Source organism: Macrotis lagotis, chromosome 5 (assembly GCF_037893015.1).
Source record: "Macrotis lagotis isolate mMagLag1 chromosome 5, bilby.v1.9.chrom.fasta, whole genome shotgun sequence".
Lineage (NCBI taxonomy): Eukaryota > Metazoa > Chordata > Mammalia > Peramelemorphia > Peramelidae > Macrotis > Macrotis lagotis.
Window position 1 is genome coordinate 178,035,693 of NC_133662.1, and position 25,384 is coordinate 178,061,076.

The following is a 25,384-nucleotide window of genomic DNA, read 5'->3' on the forward strand; positions in this document are numbered from 1 at the left end:
CAATGTATGGATTTCAGATCAAAAGAACTGTATCCTATATATATATTTTTTTTTCCAGGAAAAAAATAGTGGCCATTTTCATAGTGCCTTAAGATTTACAGAACACTTTGACTGGTTTAGTTTACTGAAGCCTGTTGATATTCTGTGAGACTCTCTCCTAGCACATTCCCATTTCATAAAAAGAATAAATAGGCTCAGAATCATTAAGTGATTTAACCAGTCACACAGCTATTAAGTTCAGTGTCAGAAGGTAGGATCCAAATTCACTTCTTCCTAGTTCCAATCTAGTAATTTTACCCATCAAGCCACAAAACCTCTAGAATGTAAGAGTTATTTCAGTAATGTTGAGTAAGTTTTCTTAGGTTGGAAACAGTTATTTTCATTTTTTGATTGACTAGACACACAATTCTAGACACAGAAGACACTTAACATTTGCTTTATTGAACTGAATTCCCTTTAATAACCCAGGGAGCTTATAATGATATGTTTTTCTATTCTCTTTTCAAAACAGTTTTAAACTGACAGCATGAGTTATCCTTTCAAAATGGTGGAATAGAAGTTTAGATTAAGTGACACAGATATAGATAAGTTATGGGACTATATGATATCGACATATAATTAGTTGATAAGAACTTCTTGGTATCGCTAATGATAGTCCATTGTAGGAGCTTAACTGCTTGCTGAATTGTATTGAATCATACAATTCAATCCAGTAAGTACCTTACAGACTACTTATTACTGTGCCTTGGGTATAATCCAGTCGTTATGGTGTTTCTAATCTAGTTAGTACCAAATTTATAAGTACAAAATCATATAAGGTTGAAGGTATCTAAACTATGCCAAGTTTATTAAAATGATGGAGATTAGAAATAAAAAGAAGTAATAGACAATAATCAATTAGGGGAAAGCTTCCTGAAGGAAGCAGGAACTGCTATCCATTATCAACAATTCAGGTTGATAACATTGTGACCTAAAGTCCCTAAAGATGATATTATTGCTCAAACTATATAACCAAGGAGAGTTGATTCTTAGAAATTTCTATAAGTAGTGAGATATCACAGCCAAAGCTCCTTGCAAGAAGACTGGCTGGGGAAGGGATCACAGATAAATAGGATGTGAGCTGATGCAAAATGAAATGTACTGTGTACAAAGTAACAGCAACATCGTAAGATGATCATCTGGGTGTGATTTAGCTATTCTCAGCTATGCAAGATCCAAGACAATCTTGAAGCTCTTTTGATGAAAAATGCTACTTATCCCTAGAGAAAGAACTTATGATGTCTGAATACAGATTGAAATATACTTTTTTACTTTATTTTTCTTGAGGGTTTTTGATTTATATTTTCGTTTACAATATGACTATTATGTAAATGTTTTGCATGACTACACATTTATAACCTATGTTGAATAGTTTGCCTTCTCAATGGAGGGGGGAGAAGGAGAGAAATGAAGAGAGAATTTAGAACTCAAAGCTCTGCAAATGAATGGTAAAATTGTTTTACACATATCTGGGAAAAATAAAATACTACAAAAACTTTAAAAAATAAAAAACAAAAAATTAAAGTTACATAATGAAATTTATTATATATTTTAAGAAGAAAAACTACATAAGATTTTTGGTGTCATATAATCTTCTCTTCTAGTCTAAAGAAATGCTAATTTTGTTTGATAATTTATTAAGTTCAGAAATTGAAAAGTTAAAATTTAAAAATTATGTCTGACCAGGATGAAAGAGAATCTGAATGACCTAGAAAAAAATGTAAGGTTTTTGAGGGTAAGATCTGATTTTATTTTGTTGATTTTGACAATTATCAAGCACTAATGTGTTTTGTGCCAGGTATAAAAAAAGGATCATAAGTATTTGCTGAATGCATAAAGATAGCAGTAGTTTGGGGAGATAACAGCCACCATCAAAACTCATTTATGGTAAGACATCAAGGGGATAGGGAAGGATGGCTTTAAATTTTTATTTCTATGACTTCAATGCCAAATGAACATAGACAACGCTCACTAACTTGATTCATACATAATGAGCCTGCATAGAGACCTACTAGAAAACAAATTGCACTTAAATTCCTTCCTAGCATGAATCATTTATTGAGGAAAGAATTGCTAGCTATTGCCCCAAAACAAGTTTTACTTGTTTCTAGATAGCTGAAACTGAGGTATGAATTGGGGTATCCAGTTCAATACAATGCAATGAACAATTATCAAGTACTCAGAGTACAAACTGATATCCTAGGTAGCAGGGGAAACAGTCATAGACTATTCCTAGAATATGATTATTATCATAACATCCCGTATTTCCTTCTTCCCCAAGCTCCAGGCAGCTGGCATCTTCCCCTTTTCCCAAAGCATCTAAGTGAGGAGGAATCTTCAAGAGGTGCTTTGGAAAGAACAACAAGGGTATAAGATGAGAAAGAAGGCACTTGGATTTCAAAATACATAGCTCTATACAAAAGTCTCCTGACTATCCCAGCTTGAGAGGCAAAAGGGCAGAAAGAGATTTTTCAAAAGAAAAAAGTCTATCTAGATACTTCAGAGCAGAACAGAAAAGGAATAAACGAATTTTTCTAAGCATTTATTAATATTCTTTCCTTGAACAACACTGATCATCATCTCCACTTTACAACTGAAGAAACTGAGGCAGAAAGAAAAGATTAAAATTCAAGTGTTAATATTTCTGGCCACTCTCTTACATATGATTAGTAAAAGTATCAGAAGCAAAAGCTTGGACTCCAAGATAATGGCCTATTAAACATCACAGCCAAAGTCTGAAATCAGACATTGCAGTGCTTGAAATATTTCTCCATTTGGTATCTGAACAAACAAGGGAAGTTGTTGCATATATCCTTAGGATCCAATTCAACAGCTTTTTCTATGTCTGCAAGGTAGAAAACATTGGATGAGATGCTAGGGATAGACAGACAAAAGAATGACCAGTCATTGCCCTCAAAGAGGTCACATTCTAGTTGGGGGGGGGGGGATAGGGTGAGAATGAAGAGAGAAACACAATATATAAACATGATATATTGTGTGATTGAGCCCTGAGTTGGGAATTAGAAAGATCCTCTTCATGAGTTCAAATCCAGCCTCAGACACTTACTAGTTGAGTAACTCTGGGCAGGCCACTTAACAGTTTCTTCATCTGTCAAATGAGCTGGAGAAAGAAATGGTAAAAGAAAATCCCAAATGGGGTCACATGAGTTGACACAATAGTACAGATATGATGATTTGAGAAATGCAATTCATCTTCTCCAGAAGGTTGCCTCCTCTATCATTCCTTCTGTCTTACTGATCTTTAGTCATGACCTGTATGCTGTCTACACACATGCCCAGGTCTCCTCAGTTCTCCAAAAATTCTCAGTTTATCCATCCATCCCTGTTAGCTATCTTCTTTTCCATGGTTAAATTCCTTTGGAAGGCTGTCTATACACACTTGATGCCTCCACTTCATTTTCTCTCACTTGACTTTAAAATTTTCTACTGCATGGTTTCAATCTCATCATTCAACTAGGACTGCCCTCTCCAAAAATACCAATAATCTCTGAATTGCTAAATTGAACGGGCATCTCAGTCCTCATTCTTCCTGACTTCACGGAATGACACATCATAGTATAGAATGACTAAAACAAAGCAAATGCAAAGAACAAAAACAAAGCAAAACTAGACATTGTGTAATTATAATGACCCAAGGACTTGGACCTGAAAAAGACATGAGAAAATGGGGATTGGGTTATATGGGTTAGTATTACTAAACTGCTTTTTTCTCCTCTTTTTTATTCTGTTACAGGGGTTGACTCTCTGAGTTCAGATGGGAAGAAGATGATTAAAAATGAATGTAAAAACAAAAGTTATCCATAAATGAATGAATGAATGAATGAATGGTACCCAGTACATAAGGAGTCAGACATTCAAATAGTGAGATGCATCCAATATGACCCCCTTGGATATCTCTCACCTTATTCGACCCTTCACAATCTCCCTCTGCCTCAGCTATTAACATCATAGCATCACAGTTTTCTGCGTACAGGTCTTATCTTCTCTACTAGATAACAGATCCCTCATCTGACTGCATTCCACCATTGTAGCCTGCACAAAATGACTACTTAATAAATATTTGTTGTAATAAATCCATTCCCATTCATTAACACTAACGTATATTTGCCATCCCATTCCCTTAGACTGAAGTCTTAAGAGTTTCCACAATAGGGATTTGAATCCTACATAAACTAAAACAGGCAGAGAATCAGTGACTTCTCTAGATTTCATTGGGGTCATCTGATCGTATAAAAGCTACAGACTCATTTAGTAACCAATCAGAGAGATAATAGAGTTATTTATCATGTGTCTCCCCATTAGGGCCCTCCTCTCCTCAAATTTTGTTGTTGTTCAGTCATTGTTTTCAATCATATCTGAATTTCATAATCCCATTGGGTTTTCTTAGCAAAGTGGTTTGTTATTTCCTTCTTCAGCTCATTTTACAGACGAGGAAAATGAGGCAAACAAGATTAAGTGACTTGCCCATAGTCACCTGCTAATAAGTATCTGGGGGCAGATTTGAACACAGAAAGATAAGCCTTTCTAACTCTAGGCCAGCACCACCTAGCTGCCTCCTCAAATTTATCTGATATAGTTATTTATATACGTGCATGCCATTCTACCTTAACAGGGAGCCCTCGTCCCTTCAGGGAAGGACTATTTTGTCTCTGTATTCCTACCACTTAGGCTAGTTCAAGGCACATACAGTAGAAGTTTAATAAATTTGTTACTTATCCCATTCAGATAACCTGTAGATGATGAGGGGGGATGAGCCCTCTGCAAGTGCCAAAGGTTGGGGCACAAGGACATAACTTAAGGTGGTACGTGACTACAGCATTCAATGGCTGCTCTGTTTATTCCAAGAGGATCCTGTGAGCTTCCCAAGTGGATCCTGTGAGCCTCTTATAGTATGAAAGACAAAATATTTGGTGAATGGGTTAATCATCATTAGGCATTCTAGGCAATGTTTTAAACGGCAAATGGAAATCAGCCAAATTGACATTTTGCTGAAATAACGGGTTGCCATCAACTAGAATGACAAAAAATGATATACAACATCCAGGAAAAATCTTTAAAGAACTTGAGGCTTCCTGTTTCTTAAAGTCATGGTAAAAAAAAAAACCCAGAGAGCATCCAATGCTTGTAACATCCTTATTACAGCTAGGATGGCTACTATCATACTTCTTAGGTTTGAGACCATAAGCATATTTATATATAAAAGGAAGAATAAAGTGGGATCAAATTCCTTTGGCAATTCAGAGTCCCACTGAGGAAGCACTATGGGTTTTTTTGAGCAAAAATAGGTTCTAGCAGTCACAAAGGGGCCAATAAATTGTGCTCTTCAAACATACACACAAAAGTACCAGCTGCCAAAGGCATCATTTAGTGAATTGCCCAGAACTGGAGAGGAGTCTAAAGAAGTGAAAGCCCAGAAATAACACAACGATTCACCGGAAAGGAAATATATTAACACTTTCATTTAATGATCAATCGATGAGTCAACAAGACAAAAGAGAATTTATATTCTTCCTTCCTCACAATTTTAAATTTGAACACTGGGACAAGGTAAGTTCTACTATCCCATGAGTTCAAATACCAAATTCAAATTTAGTTTGGATCACCGTTCCTTCATTGAGAAATTACTTACACCTATAGAATATATTATGTAATAATAAAATAATAATAACTTTTATATAGTACTAATTGTGTTCCAGGAGCTAAGTGCTTCACAATTATCCTCTCATTTGATTCCCCACAACAGGTAAGGTGCTATAAGAAAATGAGGCATATAGAGATTGCCCAGGATAACACAATTAGTAAGAGTCTGAGGTAAGATTTGAACTTGGGTCTCCCTAACTGCAGTATCCCTGGTACCCCCTAGCTGTAATATCAATACTTTTAAATAAACAATTTTGAGGAAGAACTTTCTTAAACTAATGAAGAATGAAATAAACAGGAAAAATAATTTGTACAATGAAAATAATACTGTAAAGATAAATGACTTTGAAAACTATAAGAACTACAATCAACAGAATGACTATTCATGATTTCAAAGGACAAATGATGAAACATTCTATCTATTACAGATGAAATAATGGATAGAGAGAAACACACACACACACACACACACACACACACACACACACACACACACACACACAGACACCCTTAGTGAAGATAAAGACAAGAATGGGTTTGTTCTGTTTAATCTATCAATCTATCTCATCTACTGGTGCAGTGGGTAGAATACTGGGTCTGGAGAGAGGAAGACCTGAATTCAAATCTTGTCTCAGATACTTACCTGTATGATCCTGGGCAAGTCACTTTATCCTGCTTCACTCAATTCCTCATCTGGAATATGAATTGGAGAAGGAAATGACAAACCACTCCAGTATCTTTGCCAAGAAAACACCAAATGGGGTCATGAAAAGTCAGACATGAGTAAACAACTATCTATCTATCTATCTATCTATCTATCTATCCATATATGTATCTTTTGTGTGTAAGTCATTAGAAGAATTTTCTTTAATTATGCACATTTATTAGAAGAATTTTTTAAATAGGTAGCAAGTGGGAGAAAGAAAACAATTTTCTGTTCACTTAACATAAATATAAGAATACCATATTTGTGAAATATATACACTTTCAGATGAAGTCATTGTAGTATTAATTTTGTTTCAGTACATGGAGAGTGAGTAATCTATAAATTCATGTAATGTAAAAATGAAACATACCATTAATATTGAAAGCTACAAAAATCTATAAATCTATGCAATAGATAAGTCTATGTGAACAGAATAAATTAAAGAATTTCAAAGGGGAAAAAGTGCATTCATTTCTCTACTTTCACAGAATCTTCACTTTACCCTTAGATGGTCATGGAGAAAAGAAGTTTAAAATAAGCTTCAGGACATATATTGCAAATATCCTTTTTTTTCTTTACCAGGAATTTACTTCAAAGGGAATGAGGCAACTGGGTGGTACAGTGGATAGAACACCAGCCCTTTAGTCAGGAGGACCTGGGTTCAAATCCAGCTTCAGACACTTGATATTTAATAGCTGTGTGACTTTGGGCAAATCAGTTAACTCCCCAAATCCCTCCCCCCAAAAAAAGTAATTCAAAGGGAAAAAAAGAGAAGAGCAAGGGCCTAGATTCCAATGAAACTTGAAATCAGTCACTATTTAGTGATTAATTCTAATGAAAATTGATTTAGTGACTGAATGAAAAGACTGTTGAAATACCCAACCACTGAGAGAGAATGCTACAGTTCTTTTTAAAACTTTTAATCTAATTTTATTAATAACTTTCTGACATCATCATCATAAAAATATATTTTTCTCTGATTTCTTTACCAAGGAGCTAAGCCTTATAATAAAACTGAATAAAAGGGAAAAAAATTGGCAAAACCCAGTCAGATTGAGTTTAACAGTACATGCAATATTCTACCTCCACAGTTCCTCCCACCTCAACAAGGAGGGAGGAAGGTACATTTTCTCAACTTGCTATTACCTTAATAGGACTCAAAGGGTGAGATAGGAAAGAAAGATAAAGGAAAAATGGAACTGGATAAACTTACATAAAAATAAGCAAAGTAGGGGAGTTTAAATGAGGTAGATCCACTGAATATACTGTCACTGAATATAGAGAGGCACTAGGGGTTTGCTCTAGCTAACTAATGCCAAAAATTTTAATAATCATTCCAAGCTTCAAAGAGCAGGAAATCTAGGAAAGTAAAGGCATGTCCTAAAATGTTTCTGACTTTAAAAAATTAACAGTTCTTCCAAAATACTCAAACTAGCATTCCTCTAGGGTAGAAAGGGTAGGAAATCTTGGGAACTGAAGGATATCACATTACTGAAATTCAAACATTTATTTCAATCTTTTTTGTACAAAGATAAGGTAATTCAACAAACATTTAGGAAACAATATACTAAGTGCTCAGAAGATGAAAAGATCAACATAATGTTCTTTGTCCTCTTGAAGATTACTCTCCATGCAAAATCATACATGATAAACATGTGAGATATATATATATAAACAAAGACACATATAAGATCTGAGAAAGTCAAATCAGCAAGGAAATGTGTATTAAGCACCTGTTGAAGCATGTTTCTAAGTGCTAAGGATAACAAAGAAAGGCAAAAAATCATCCCTGCTGTGATGTGAGAAGTAGGAAAGTAAGGGATCAGGAGGATGGAAGGAATGTGAATGCTCAGGGGATTAGGGAGGGAGATCCTTGGGACTCTAACCTCAGAGAAGGATTCATCTGACAGTCTTGATGCAATCAAGGTTATATAAGAAGTGAATTAAGTTTTAAAACTACTTCAGCAGCGACGACAGTAATAGTAGAGGGTATGAACCAGAGATGCTGGGGAAAATGTTTGTATAAAAGCCATCTGACATTAACTAGGGATGCTAGTCACCTGCTTTAACAAATGAGAGGGACACAGACAATGGAGCTTGAGCCAATAGTTATAGAAAAGGTACTCCCTGTGATCCTCAGGGTACCTCAGAATCTTAAGGGAGAGAGGCATTCTCTGTCCCAGAGAATATGGAGATAGAGCAAACTCCAATTCAAAGATCATTCTCCTAACTAGAGAAGAAAAATAAAGTGAGTCACAATGAATTTTCAGTTATCTTTTAGAAAGTAAATAGAATGCAGGTTCTTCTAAAATTGAGTCATCTCCAACTATCACTTTTAGATTTCCTTCTTCCATTAAAAAATCCCCAACAAAAAAACTAAACACTTTAGGCTACAGATTGTTCTTTTATCTACTAGAAGGTATCTATGAATTCCAAAACTAGGCACAACACCCTAAAAGGACATTCTCCATATCTGGCAAATTCAGCAATAGAAAGAGATATACTATGTTCTGACAAAGGAAACCTAGAGAATAATTCAGCGTAAGCATCAGTAACAACATTTAATCTCTAGTACTGAGTAATATCAATATATTATACCACTAATTGAATATGCACACTTTTAGTACATTCTCAGTCATCTACATTTTTTCCATTGTAGAGGCTATGGATTTTGCTCAGTCCAGCATTGTGAATTGCTGGTGAAAGAAAGGGATGAAGATGGCTGCCCCGCAACAGAGTTCACCCCAATGGGTCTGTGTGTTTCCTGAAAGAAACACCTCATTAGGACCCAGATATTGAATCTAGCCATGATCTTTGGTCTCTCTCCCATGAAGAGTAATTACCCCTCTGAGTAATAAGATCATATATCTCAGAGGTTATCTAGACCTGCTTCCTCATATATTTTAGATGACAAAACTGAGGGAGTTTAAATGTCTTGCCTAAGGACAAAAGGTTGTGACAGAAGTAGATCTGCTGAATCCAAAGCCACTTTCCTTGTACTGTACCAAACTTAAATACCTCCATTAAAATTACTAGAAGGAAAAGAAGAGTTATCTGGAAAGAAGATAATTTTTTTTTTTGTCAGCAGCTATTTATATGTCCCTGAAAAATGAATAAACTCTACTTCTCCTGGGATTGGGGGGTGGGGAGGGAGAATTTTATTACTTTCTAGACTTTGGGGCTGCTGATAATGGAAGAGGATGTGAGTTTCTCAGATAAATAAAAGAACAGTCTGATATGTACCAGATCCTTCTCACCATTTTTATTGTCCTCTATGTTCTACCATTTGGATGTTTGGTATTGAATAGATTGTTGCTCCCTTCTAACAGAACATTAGGCTCTTACCCTTACTTGCTCCCACAGAATGGGAAATGGGTTGAAGAAAATCCTCATCACAATGTCCAACTTTCAGGCTCTAAACAGTAACATTACCATGACTGCTGTCATTGATCCATTTTCTCCCAATAATTTTCTTCCATAAAAATTTTGGCAGGGGTCAACATGCATGGTTTTTCCTTCCAGGAGATTTCTGTTACAGGGTCTTGAGTTTTCCTTCTGCAAATATCATATTTCATCTGGGAAATCCATTCATGAATCTCACCCAGATGAATAAATTATTTGAACTACTTGGAACATAACCTGGGATTTCATTGATGCATTGATACTATTGAGTATGCTATTGTACTTTTTTAGCCACTTAAAATGTTAGGGAACTATCAGGGAGGGACATGCAAGGTTACTGAGTTAGTAATTATCTGATGTTGGATTTGAATCCAGGCATTCCTGATATCATTCCACCCTGTCTAGAACATGGCTCTGCTGTTGAGAATATATGCCATTGCAGCAAAAAATCCGAGGGCTGGAATTTATTACTGGATCAATCTCTGTAAACTTGTGCAAGTAATTTAGTCCAATTCAAGTTACTAAGTACTATAGAAGCATATCAAAAAGTCTCTTTTTTCAGTTTCTCTAGCAATGATGGGAAATAAGTATTTCTCTAACTTAAAGGCCCCCTTTCTAGACTTTTAATTTTTGAAATAATATAGAACAAGGTCTTTCTCAGGGAGATGTTTTAGGGGTGCAAACCAACTTTGTCTTCCTTATCTCTTGAACTAACACTGACTTAAGGGCAATACTCTCTGCTACATCCAAAAAGGAGCAAGATATTGGTCAGAGGGCAGAGGACTTTTTGATTACTCTAGGAAAACAATTAAGGGGAGTGGTTTAGGAGGAAAGTGAATAGTTATTAATTGACTACATCTTATTTGTTTAAGTAGAATATTAACCTAAACACTATATTTTTAATATGACATTTTCCTTATTCTATATTTCTTTATATGCTTTATGGAATCATCGTGGGGAGGAGAGATGTCTGAGGACATGGAGAATATACTAGATAAAATTCTTGGATTTGGAAAAATGACAAATGAATAAAAATTTTTTTCTGGTAGGCTTTGTGCCAAAAGCAGAGTTTCAATTTTTTTCCCTTGAGATTATCCACTATTTGCTAGGTACTATTTGCTAGGTACTTCTAACCTTTGGGTCTCAGTTTCCTTATTTGAAAAATAGGTAGTTTGGTAGTTCGCTTACATAAAATTCCTCCAGCAAAGGACACTGAGAAAGAGAAGAAATGAGGGAATTAATTCTCTGTGAATGATCTCAGTCAATTTCTTTCTTTTTAAGTGAAACATGAGGTAAGGTTCTTGGCAGAGAATGGAAACAGGGGATACATGGGAAATTTGAACGAAGATGAGAATTTGGGAATAACACTTGTGCTTGAGAGTAGAATAGTAAATTTGGGAGGAATAGGATGATTGTCTTTTTATAATGAAGGTCCAGTTAAAATCAGCAAACCCAAACAGCAAAATTTTGGGGAAATTGCAACATTATTTGTTTTAATAGTAGAAAATTTAAAAAAACCCTATTGTCCAGAAGATAATTTCTCATCTTCTCTCAGTGAAGTTCAATTCAAAGCTCTGAAAACTTGTTGAGAGTAATAGAAAGTGTTAAGGTTAAGACAGAATGGTATATTCAGAAGATGGTATAGATTAATGACAGATATTACATTTTCTACCTGTGGGATTTAGATAAGGCCATCTAGGTAGCACAGTGGATAAGAGTGCCAGACTTGGAATCAAGAAGACTTGAGTTCAAGTGTCTGGAGATCCTGGAGAGTGGTGCTAACTTAATTCTGGTAGCCACCCAACCAAGGTAAATAGCAGACCATGACAAGAAGTTTTCCTAAGACATTCATATCCAAGTTTGCAGGATGATTTCAACAATCATGTTCATCTCTACAATAATAAAGTGATACATTATTGTCAGACATTTACCATAATATTAAAACACTCAACTAAGCTGCTGGGAAAGTATGCTTATTAAAAAAAGAATAAGGGGGTGGCTAGGTGGCGCAGTGGATAGAGCACCAGTCCTGGAGTCAGGAGTATCTGAGTTCAAATCCAGCCTCAGACATTTAATAATTACCTAGCTGTGTGGCCTTGGGCAAGCCACTTAACCCTGTTTGCCTTGCAAAAACCTAAAAAAAAAAAGAATAAGGTTCTCTTCAGATCTCTCCAGATCTGCTTCTGCTGGTGGCATCCTAGAGAAGAGAGAGGAAAGAATGCATGTTTAACTCTGAGTGTATGTGTATTTGTATATGAATATAGATATGGATATCTGTGTGTTTATGTCTTGCATATTTTTTCTTCAAAACTGGAACAGATATTGAAGTGAATGGTTATCTCACAGATCAAAATATAAGCAACATGGAATGTCATGGAGGTTGGTATGATTGAAGAAAAATATTCAATTAAAAAAGACTAAGATAAAAGGAAGGCATAATCACTGCAGTTTTTGTAATTCCCGAAGATATGTGAATGCAAGCATTTATTTAATTATGGAAAATATGAGGAAAATAGTTTCCATTCCTGTTTGGGCATTGGCTGGTTAATGGGTGTTAACTTCAAGTGGGTTCCTTTCTTCACAGAAGCCTCATAACCCTTCTCACTACAACTTAGGTAACAGGCTTCAAGAATAGCTTCACTTCACTCTCTACAATAGAAATGAAATGGAAACAAACAGATGGGCACAAACTATATCAAAATATAATGTAATATTCTTGTAGGATTAAGAGGCAACTAATATGATAAATTCTAAATATAAACTGATGAGAATAATAATGTTAATAATAACATTTACACAGCACTTAAAAGTTTTCAAAGCAATTTGCAATTTATATTATCTCATTTAATCCTCACAACATTGTAAGACAGGTGCTATTAATATTTTCATTTTACAGAAGAAACCGAGGCTAAGAAACCTTATAGCTCAACCGTAACTTAGAGAGCTAATAAATGTGAAAGCTGGAATTCAAACTCCTGACTCCCATATCAGTGGTTTTAAATTAATCCTGTGATTTTTTTCATCAAGGATCTTAGTAAGACAGGTTTTATTGTAGGTAGGATTCTATTCCATAGGCTCTCTTCTCTCCTTCCATTTCCTATCACTTTTTTCTAGCCAAGCATCTGCCCTCAAATGATTTAGGTGATATTTCTTAAACCTACAAGGGCTATGGGCCTTTCATGATTTTAGAAGGACAATCTTAGGAAGTTTCCAGAGTGATATACTCGCTATTGCAAAAATCTCATGAGTTGAGACATCATTGGTTTTCTATTTTGGACTACTTCAGAAGAAAACCCAAAGCAGAAAGAGATTAAATGGGTGTGGAAAAGTGTATGGTTCAGTGATAAGAAGGTCTGATGAAGATGACAAAATCAACAGAGCTGATAAATCACTAGCTTTAGAAGAAGGACTGGTTCCAATGCATGCATGGGAAGGAGAAAATATTAGATACTTTAATATTTTTACCCAAAGATAAGGTTTCTCCCTCAAAGTAAAGTTTACTATCAATATTTTCACGTTTCATAAGCTCACAGGACTAAAAGGGTCCTTGAAAAGCTACCTAGTCCATCTCTAAACAGAAAAGGAGATTCAATCACTTTTCTATGGAACCCATCATTTTAATGTAGAAGGCAACTTCAACAATTTTGAAATATCCTTCTTTGCTAGCTATTAATCCTGGTCATGCCCTGTATGACAAACATGAGCAACAACACAACTTCTTCTGATAAACTTAATTTAAATTTTTTAAACTTTAAACAATTTAGCATATTTTATGGGTTTAATTCTCTAACACTTCAAAATAATAGCAAATTATTTTCTACAAATGTGGAAGAATTTTCAGTGAAAATTACCTCACACATACATCCTTCATTCCAACTTTTAAGGATTTAATTAATTAAATCCTTAATCAATCAACCAATAAGGTTCCACTTAAGGGTCTACAGGTACTCTAGGGATACAAAGACAAGAATCCCTACCTTTAAGGAGCTCACATTCCAAGCTTCAGACTTTTTTTCATTTCATTTCATTCACTTAGGGTTGTTAAAAGGATCAAATGAAATAACAACAATAGCACTTTGGAAACCTAAAGTGTTAGTTATTAAGCTATCAACATCATCATTCATTCATTCTAAAATTTCTAGTATTGGCAACTATGAACAGACACTTTCTCTGTACCCTTACAATATTCTATCACATAATAAGGAAGAGTGAGGATGAGTTGAAATATATGCAGTGCTTCTATTTTACATTACAGATCTAAAAATTACTGCTTTTGTTTTAAAACAAATTACAAAACAAAATAAAAATAAACTTAGTTTGCTCATCAGAATTATCTGTATTGAAATTGTAGTTTATTTCATTGATAATTATTAATTTGACTTGTGATTAATTGATTCCGAAAAGCAAAGTACTGCATAAGAGTCTCACAAATGTTCGAACATTTCTTTGATAAATGCAACCACAGAGATAACTTTGCTCAACAACCTTCTAATTTTTACATACATGATAAGCTTGTGGAACTGAAGACAGACATTTCTTCATCTTTTTTATCTCTAGTATCATGCCACATACATAATAAGTGCTTAATGTCTATTTAATGGAATAGGGAGTTATACTACATACTGCTTATCTTTGAAGTATGGGAACTGTAATTGCTTAATGCCATACATAGATAAAAAAAATTTCCTATTGAGAAAAAGTTGGTGGAGATTGAGAGATGAGGCAATAAATGTTGATTATTACAGAATCACAGAGTGAGAAAAGTCTTTAATATCTGAACAAGAATACCTTATAAAATAAATTCCATAAGTGGTTTGCCATGCTCACAAGTTTTATGGCAATCCTTTCTACTTTTGAAAAGCCCTAATTATTAGCAAGTTTTTCCCCTTACTTTCCCCTAGTTCTTTTATCTTCCTCTTTGCAATATCCATTCATCATTCCTAGATTTCGTTAGGGTGTAACCTTAGAGACTTGGACCTGTATGGGAAGCAGTATATTGGGAAAAGAAGGTAACAAGATAAGTAGAGAGAATAGAATGGGGAAACAGATAATGATACACTAGTCTAGCTATTCTCAAACATTTTGGATTCAGGACCCTCTTATAGTCTTAAAAGCTATTGAGCACCTACAAAAGCTTTTTGCAAATGTGAGTTTTATATCTGTCAACATTTTCCTTTTTTGCAAATTAAATCTGATAAAATTTTAAAATATTTATCCAAAATAATAATCAATAATTTTAACCCTATTTTTTTCAAAAAATTAATAATGGCATTGTTTGTACATTTTTGCAAACCTCTTTATAATGTCTGACTTAGAAGACAGCTATTTTCTCATATTTGCTTCTGCATTCAATCTATTGAATTATGTTGTTTTGATTGAAGTATAAGAAGAAAATTTGGCTTCACACAAATATGTAGTTGGAAAAAGGAAAGAGTATTTTAATAGACAAATTACATCTCAGTTTTATTATGAAAGTAATTTTGATCTCACAGACCCTCCCAAAAGGGTTTCAGGTTCTCTCTAGGTCTTCAGACCCCATTTTGAAAACCACTGTTTTCTATTCCCTCCTACAGGCACATAATGAATACTGATTCCATAGTTGAATTGAGAAATTCAGAGATTGAGGGGAAGGTCATAAGGGGACAAGGGAAAAGTCACAAATCATCAGTCACTATATTTTACTGATTGGAATAAATGCAAAAATTCAGGGATTTATCATTCAGTTATGGTTTCTGGATGAAGTCTTCTGTTGCTCTCATAATTAATTCCCTCAACTAATAAACAATTAAAAGGGGGGAAGTTAGGTGGCAGCAAGGTGGCACAGTGAATAGAGTACCAGCCCTGGAGTCAGGAGGACCTGAGTTCAAATCTGACCTCAGATACTTAATAATTACCTGTGTGACCTTGGACAAGTCACTTAACCCCATTACCTTGCAAAAACCTAAAAAATAATTCAAAGAAAAACCTGAGGGACAACTAAAACTTCATGATGGCAAAGGGGCATACAGCTTCCTACGAGGAGCTCAAAGGAGCATTTCTTTCACTCATAGCCTATTCAGATACCCAATCATGGTGCAGATGACCCTGGCTGGGTTCCCAAAGCCTATGTAGGTTAGCAGTGTCAAACCAGCTGGTCTAACTTACCTGAAAAAGTTGCAGGTAAAGCTCAGTGACAAGTGTGTTCACTGTCTGAAGCTCAGCTTTGCAAATTAAGAGCCTTATAACCTGCTGGTCATAAGCAGAGGTCATTCTTTTTTTTTTATTTTTATTTTTTGGCACCAGGAATTTACAAAAACCATCAACAAGATGAAGATGAAATGCAAGAATACCTCCAAACAGAAGATGCTTTATTTTCAGTGTCTTACTTTGCTGCTTGTTCCTGCTTCCTCTGAGGGATTTTTAAAAAAAGTTTTTATTCTTTAAGCTTTGACTTTTTCAAGGCAGCTCTTGCCTTTCACACTCTTCAGTTCTTTTCAGACAGTTATTCAATCAAGTTTTTGTTAATTGTCTACTATGTTTCAAGGGCCTGTTGGGTCCTGGGGATACAAGTGCAAGGATGAAACAATTATGCTCCCAATTAGCTTTTATTTTATTGGGGGAGATAAATTCATATAAAATCATATAACTCTATATGCAGCATATAGGTAATACATTATTTATATAATAATATATACACACACTAATATATAAGTAGAGAGCGGGGAAGGGACAGGGAGAGAAACAAGAGATTGATGGAGAGGAGACAAGCAAAGACAGAGAGGGAGATGGGGAGAGCAGAGAGAAGGGAGGACAGAGACAGATGGGGAATGGGAGGGAGAGAGACAGGTCAGGGAGAGGGGGAGAGAGAGGAGAAAGAACAATAGAGAGAGGAAGATGGAAACAGAGAGGGATAGAGGGAGATGGGAAGAGGGAGGGGAGAGGGATAGAGAGAGATGGAGAAGAGAGAGGGAGAGAAGAAAGCAGGGGAGAAGAAAAGAGGAAGGAAAAGGAGGGAGAGAAGGAAGAGGAAAGAGAAGAAGAGAAAATGAAGGGAGTAGGAGAGAGAGAGGTGGAGGGGAAGAAGCATAGGAAAGAGAGAGGGAGAGGAAGGGAAGGAAGGGGAAAGAAAGAGGGGGCAGGTGTAAAGGGGGAGGAACAGAAAGGGAGAGCAATAGTTCATTAAAAAGGAGTTTGAGAGGGAGGATACTAACATCATGGGAGATCTGGAAAGACTTCAAGTTAACGACGGTATCTGCGTTGGAGTTATATCTTAAAGGTAGAGAGGAACTTCATGAAGCCAAGGAAAAGAAGAAATGCATTCTAGGCCCAAGGGAGACAGGAAGGTGAGGATGAGGAAATAGGCCAATTTGGGCAGAAAGTAGAGAAAAACAAGTAATATCCCATGAGGTTGGAAGGACAAGTTGGAGACAAAGTGGGTAGGGCTTTAGAAGGTAGAGAAAAGCAGTTGATATTTTATTAAAGAAACAATAGCAAGCTCTTGGACTTGTAAGCAGCAGCAAGTCACCCAAACCATCAGTCACTCAGCCAACCAATTAAAAAGTCAAAAGTAACTATAAGGCATCATGAGAAATCTCAAACATCATATACCTATTGGAAGCATATCATGGGGAAACAGAGTCCAGGTCTACTTTACTTCAAAGTCTGGGTTGTCTTCTTAGTTCTCAGGGCGGCAGCATGACATTATGATAATTGCTCTGAATTTAGTCAGAAGATCTAAGTTTACTACCAGACACTAAACTGTATGATCATGGGTAACTTTCTTAATTTTCCTGAGCCTCCATAACTTTTTCTGAATAAAAGGAGAATAATGTCTGTACTAACTACCCCATAGGGTTGTTATAAGACTCAAATTAGAGAATTCATATGTATGTAAAGAATTTTACAAACCTTAAAGTACTACTTAAATGTTGTTGTGATTATTATCATTATCCCTATCCTGCTTTCCATTCCACAGGCCAGCTGTGATCTCTTATCAGTCACTGATTCTTGAGAAAACAAGGGACTTTCTGCCTATTCAATCACTTATCCATTTTTACTCCTTAAGGAGGTAGTACTTGGTCCTTGGACTCTGGGTAGGATGAGAGGGAATCATACAAAAATAAATATGCCACAATTATCCAAATATATCCTTAATTACATAAGATACTTGGAGTTTCATGTTCAATCATCTTTTATGTTATGGAAATGCTTATTTTATTTCATAAATTTAAAACAAAAATATTCAAAGCAGAATTGCTTCTGTGGGAAGTAGAGGGACCTGACTATTCCTGCTTCTCAAACTCAGAATTTCTTCAACTAAACTTTGTCTAGGTTGAGCCAACTGTCCAACTGACTTTAGTTCAACTTGAGATTTTCAGTCTTACCTTTCCTTCTTTTCAATTTATTCAAGTTACTTCTTTCCACTTTTCTTTTTTTTATTGATGCTTTACATGTTATTAAAGGTTTTTAACTTTCATTCATATGTCTATGCATATTTCTAAATCACACAATTTCCTTCCACCCTCTCTTCCCACTCCCCTCCCCTCAGAGGCAAAGTCAGATTAATATTGTATTTACACATTTGTGTTAAGCATGTTTACAGGATAGTCAATTTTGATATGAGGAATTAGGATTAAGGGAAAGAAATACATGAGACTTTTTTCTTAAAAAGTGAATATAGCATTCCTCAGATTTTGAAGAATTTTTCGTTTTGTTCTGTTTTTGTTTATCTGGATGGGGATAGCATTGTCATAGTTAGTTTAATACGGTTGTCCTAGCTCTCTGAACTACTGAGAGTAGTTGCATCCATCAGGGTTGATCATCTCACAATGTGATTGTTAATGTGTACATTGTTCTCTTGGTTCTGCTCCCTTCACTCAGCATCAGATCCTGTAATTCCTTTAGTGCTTCTCTAGAGTTCAACCATTTTTGGTTTCTTATAGAAAAATAGAATGTCATAATATTCAAGTACCATAACTTGCTTAACTATCCCCCAATTGAGAGGCATCCCCTCAATTTCCAATTCTTTGCCACTACAAAAAGAGCTGCTGTGAATATTTTGGAACATGTGGGACTTTTTCTATTTTTTATGATTTCTTCTGGGTATAGGCCAAGTATTGGAATTGCTAGGTCAAAGGGTATAAACAGTTTTATTGCTCTTTGGGCGTAGTCCATATTGTTCTCCAGAATGGTTGAATTACTTCACAAATCCACTAGCAAAGCATTAATGTCCCAATCCTCCCACAACTTCTCCAACATTGATCATTTTCCCCTTCTGTCATCTTAGCCAATCTAGCATTTTTCATATGATTATATATGGCTTTAATTTCTTCATTTGAAAACTGTCTATTGATATCCTTTGACCATTTATCAACTGGGGAATGACTTGCAACCATACAAATTTGATGCAGTTCTCTGTATAGATATTAGAAATGAGACCTTTATCAGAACTCCCAGTTGTGAAAATTGTTTCCCAGCTTTCTGCTTTCCTTCTAATTTTGGTAGCATTGATTTTATTAGTTTTAAAAACTTTTTAGTCAAAATCATTCATTTTGCAGTTTATTAACTATTTTTTGTTTGGCTATAAATTTGTCTCCTTTCCATAGATCAAATGAATATAGTATTTCTTGGTCTATTAGTTTATCTATGGCGTTGCACTTTATGTGTAAATCCTGTACCCGTTTTGACCTTATTTTGTGGGATGTGAATCTATGCCTAGTTTTTGCCACATTATTTTCCAGATTTCCCAACAATTTTTGTCAGTGAGTTCTTTTTTTTTCAGGTTTTTTCAAGGCAAATGGGGTTAAGTGGCTTGCGCAGGGCCACACAGCTAGGTAATTATTTGTCAGTGAGTTCTTATCCCAGAAGCTAATGTCTTTGAGTTTGTCAAACAGTAGATAGCTGTAGTCATTTACTACCGTTTCTTTTGATTCTAGCCTAATCCAGTGATCCATTACTCTATTTCTTAACCAGTACAGGTAATTTTGATGACTGCTGCTTTATAGTATAGTTTTAGACCTGGTAGAGCTAGAACACTTTCCTTTGCTTTTTTCCATCAGTTCCCTTGCTATTCTCTACTTTTTGTTGCCCCCGATGAATTTTGTTGTTATTTCTTCTAGCTCGGTAAAATAATTATTTGTTAGTTTGATTGTTATGGCACTGAAAAAGTAATTTAATTTGGGTAGAATTGTCATTATTATTATATTAGCTTCACCTAACCATGAGCAACTGACATTTTTCCAATTATTTCAAACTGACTTTTATTTGGTTCTTTCCACTTCCTTCAGGTCTGTCTCCAGTTCCTTGATCTCCTGCTCCCATAATAAGGATAGAAGTCTGTCTGCCCTCCAATTGCTCTGTCCTCTCTTCTACCCTGACTAGGATGATTACCAGGCTTCCATTTACTAGGAATCAACACCTACATATAACGTATGTATAAATATATACATAAGTATACATACATACTTCTCTACACACATATATACACATTGAAACATACCACCAAACCTTTCCATAGAGCTAAGAAATAGTCAAAATAAATAATTTCAATTTTGTTTTCTATAATTCTAGCTTCTTTTACTGATGAGCAAAAATTGGATTCTGATTTTTTTTTATCTATTTCAGGGCCACAAAATGGATGTTGCATATCTTTATTGAATTTCTTGATATCATGGAGTTCCTTTTGGAATATAGTTGCTTCTTGGTTTTATTAAAACCTTAAAGAATTGATATCAATTGGAACATCATGTCACAGATGGTCATGACCTAGTAATCTTTGAAACTACTTCTTCGATCAGCTACAGAGACTTTGTGATAAAGAATTTAGTAGTGAGTTGTGGAGGAAGAGGGGAAAAAATAAAAAATCTGAAAAACCTATATACTAGATAACAAACTCCCCAGTTTTTGAGAAATGATTTTATGCTTGCTTAATACAAAACTCTGGGAAGATTCACTTGATAAAAGATGACAATTTTTAGGAATTCTAACAGCCTAGGCTAATTTTGTCCACAGAGACTTGAAAAGTACATAAGGCAGTATATGATATTTGGAAGGAAACCAACTACTTCATACAAGATCAATGTGTTTCTCTCATCTTTATCTTAAAATTTGGCTAATATACTCAGATATACTTAGCCTCAGCAATTTTACACTATTTCCGATTATTATCTGCCTTTGCTGGAAAGACAGGTTATTAAAGTCAACAAAGGTAAGACAGACATTGGTCCTGGGCTTCAGGCACTTGAGCCTTGAAAATCCCAGAAGAATGTATGGGAGTTGATGTGAGAGTATCTGTGTTGACAAAATCAATTCTTTCTCTAATTCAGAATGTGAGGGGGCAATTTAACTTATTTAGTATAATGCTTTTGATTTTGATTTATATTAATATATTTATATATTTCCCCTTTTCCCTCACCAATCATTTCCATTGTTAGGACAACAGATGAAAGCAATGGATGGGTGCCAGATTTCCCCACACACTTCAAGGCTTGACTTAGAGGAACAACTACCTTTTCAGAAGCCACAATATCCAGGTTTCCTCTGAAGATTAAAGTAGATCTTAAAAACTAAGAGGGAGGGGAGGAAGAAATATAGGGGGGGTTGACTAGGTGGTAAGAAAGGACAAGTTCTCTCACATAGTGAATTTCTATAATCTCCTATGATTTGCACTTAGCCCCCCCCCAGCTCAAAAATTAATAAACTCATAAAATAAGAGTGAAATGAATCAAGGCAGAAGCAGGAAAACATATACAATGACTACAACAACATCATTGACCAGAACAACAAAACAATGTACTAACTTGCACTTTTCCAAGATAAATGCCATTGTTATTAATGTCACATACTTCTTGGTTTATATAACCTTTGAATAGTCTTATCTTCCTTACTTCTATTTAATGCCAATTAGAAATTATAATCAAACTTTGTCCTAAATTCTTCAATTCCACTCTTCTTTGCAGAGATGGGGGATTATGGGCATGGAAAAATGTTAATAATTTCAGACTTTTCCCAAGCAACAATTTTTTGGAACTTCCTTTTGTTTCTTTTTTCTTTTTCTTTTTTGTATTTTTTGTTATAAGAGAAGGCTCTCTAAGAGAGGCAGTGCAGGATGGGTAATGTAGGTAATGTAAATACAAAAGACATCAAGAATTGTTTTGAAAACAAACTATTCCAATGGTTATAAGAATTAAGTACAAAGCATGAAATAAGTCAGCATTTTTGGACAAACTCATGTCTGTCTCATCTGTTTATCTCTTTCGCACATGGTTAGAGCTCACTGCTAAACTCTTATCACAAATTCTGTGTAGCTGATCAAAGAAGTAGGTTTAAAGATCACTAGGTCATGATAATATGTGACATGATGTCCCAAGTAATTTTAATTCATTAAGGTATAAGTGAAACCAAGAAACAACTGTACTCTTAGTAAAAGGAAGTCCATGATGCCAAGAAATGCAGTAAAAATAGCCAATATTCCTTTTGTGGCACAGAAAAATATCAAGAAGAGGTATGACTTTGGAATCATAAAGAAAATCAGAATTCAAGTTCTGGCTTAGTTTTCTATATTGGTAAAATTTGTTGTACCAGTCATATCTGCCTCTTCATGATCCCATTTTGAATTTTATTGTTAAAGAAACTGGAGTAGTCCACCATTTCCTTCTCCAGTTCATTTTACAGATGAAGAAACTGAGGCAGAATAAAGTAATTTTCCCAGGTTCACACAAATAGCAAAGGTCTGAGGTTGGATTTAAACTCAGGTCTTGGTAACTCTAGCTCTAGCTTCATAATTCTACCCACTGTGCACTGAGTTGCCTTTCCTCTATCACTGGTAAAATAGGACTAGTAAAATTGAACCACTGATTCTTCTATTACCAGAGTGTTACAGATTTCGAGTTGAAAAGGGCCTCTGAGTCCATCTAGTCCAATATCCTCATTCTATAGATAAAGAAAAATTGTGCTCTTAGAGGGCAAGTGAGTTGTCCAAAGTCACAAGGAGATTCAGAAGTGGGATTTGAGTAAGGGTCCTTTGACTTTAGAGAATGTGTTCATGCTACTTCATGATGCTGCTTGAATTTTTATCATTATATTTTTATCATTATTGTTTCTGGATAAAGCTAAAATTTGAACTAATTCCAGATTATCAATTACTTTTTTGACAGTCAGTATTCATCATCACCCCTCATAAAACCATGTAGACCCTTACCTTCTAGCACATAAGAAGCTGAGGGAGTCATTGTTTTCCATTATCTATTCTCACCTTTCTCATTTCCTTCTTAATTCTGTGCCTGTTGGTACAGTTGTACTTTTTTGCATCTGTATTTATACCCATGCTGATTATATTTTAAGCTCATTTCTTCACAACCTAGCACTTTCAGGACAATTCTGCAGTCAGTACATGCTGAATAAATGTTGATTGTCAAAATTAAGGAGCCCCCTGGATAGCATCACCGGCATTCCATTCTTTGCCTCAGTTTATGGATCAGTGCCATTCTTATGAGACTTCCTGGGAATTTCCCATCAGGATTATCAGGGGAAACTTGCTATTCTTTAACCTTAATCCAGTATCCAAATGGAACATAGTGATTTTTGGCAATGTTTTCATCCTTTAATCACTGATTCCGCTTCTTCCTTGAACTCTGTCCAGTGGGCATTTAAGGTAGTTAAGAACCTGGGACTGAAAACTGTGCTCCAGGAGTGGCCTCAGTACAGCCAGTAGAAAGGCAATGTGTTTGTGATTTAATTTGAAAATACTCTTAGTCTTTTTCTTGGAAGAGCTTCATAATAGATTTACATTCTTGCATGTAGTCTATTATCGACTTTAGGTAGTCTCTTGGTCTTATTGCTTTCCAGGATTCCTTGCTAATATTGAACATCTGTATTACAATTATTTCTCCACATGTACTAACCTATGCTTTCCCATGATAAATGCCATTATGTAATTAATGTCACACATCTCTAAATTCACGTTAACATTTGAATACTCTCCTCATCTTTACTGTCATTTAGTTAGAATTTCAGCTGCACAATTTACAATTTCAGGTATTTAATATTCTGAATATTAAAGATTTCTGCTCTGTGCCAGTTAGAATTTCATTTGTACAATTTATAATTTCAGGTATGTAATGTTCTAAATACTAAAGATTTTTGCTCCATGACAAAGCACAACTGAAAAAAAATACAGATAAATTAGATAAGGATCTCAAAGACCATAGCCTTTAAAAATGAAACTGCCTCATCTTCCTGCTGTCACACTTCAATATATCTCGGAGATTGGCAGTGAAATATTATCCCTTGCTTCCCAGATGGGAAAATCAAAGAAGGACTAAATGACCTTTATAAAACTCAACCAACAAAACTAGAGAAGACAGGTCTCCCAGATCCCTAGTCTATGAAGGTCAAACAAGTATGCAAAGCAGAAAGAACTTATCTTAAAACTAAATTCTTTGGGTTAGGAAATGGTAATTCTAGTTTAAATCTAGTAGAATCCAAAAGAACATACAGCTACCTACCTTCTTGCTACAACTTTTCTTTCCTCCCTCCATTCTATATTATGCAACATCATCATCTCTCCAAGGCATCCTGGATTTTAACTCCGTACAAGAGAAGGTGGCTTTGTTAAGAATAACCCCTTTGGATAGATGGGTCATTCAGATGAGTATATTTAGCTTTGTTCATTAATTTTGAGGGATTAAAGTTTACTTTCATTCACATCATGTGAAAATATTAATTTCTTATCAATGAAAGGACTATTGAGAGGACCTGTTTCAGTAGTTTTTGTTTTATTAAGCTTCTCTGACCCTGTTTCCTTTCTTTTACCCCCCTTTGAATTCACAAGGGAAAAATAATTTATTCATTTGGGTGTTGGTGTATCAGAGTTAATCACATTCTAGTTTGGGGAGAGAAGTTCCAACAGCCTTCTACTGGCGAGTCTTACATTATATTGAAATCATTGAACATTCAATAGTCCAGATGTAAAACTGGGAAAGTTGTGATTAGTATGGCAGTCACTTAATTCATGCTGTTAGGTTATCTTCTCACACTTGTTGAACTGAAGTGCTGTGCTAAGTTGAGGATAGAGAAAAATGCCTCATCTTTTACAGTTTAGACTTTTTACTTGAGTCTCAAGTCAGTTAGATGTTTGAGTTGGCAATATACCCGTTTTTAAGGAGTAAATTGTCACATTTGGACCCCCCTTTGAAACTTCACAGCAAGCTGCTCACCTCTCAGCAATAATGTTCTTTCTCCTTGTTTTAAACTATTGCATGTATAGGAAATCTCAAGAAATAACAGAAAGTTGCTCCAAAGGAATTAAAGGTGCTTGCATAAATATGGGGTTTTTTAAAATTAGTTTTAACCACTGGTGGGGTTACAGCCCCATGGCTACAGAATTCTTTTTAAGTAAACAAAAAAAGGTAAATCATAAATTCCTGTTTCCTTGACAACTCCCCTCCCCCAGCCCCATTGTGACTGGGAAAAACCAAAATGAAAAGTGAGGAGGGGTAGCAGCCAGAGCCCAGGAGGATCTCTCACAAATAGAAACGTAACAACGTACACACACAGACACATAGACAAAACAACAAACTGCAAGAGAAACACAAACAC

At 35.3% G+C, this 25,384-nt stretch overlaps 1 protein-coding gene across 4 annotated transcripts in view; it reads right to left on the minus strand.

The window, feature by feature from the left end:
- AGPAT4 (1-acylglycerol-3-phosphate O-acyltransferase 4) overlaps positions 1-25,384 on the minus strand; it is a 165,740-nt gene that overhangs the window by 139,693 nt on the left and 663 nt on the right. The window contains exon 2 of one of the 4 annotated variants that reach the window (XM_074187990.1): positions 6,344-6,393. The exons of 2 other annotated variants lie outside the window; for them this stretch is intronic. The gene's annotated coding sequence lies outside the window, so the exon portion shown is untranslated. One more of the 4 variants, XM_074187992.1, reaches the window with a different exon arrangement.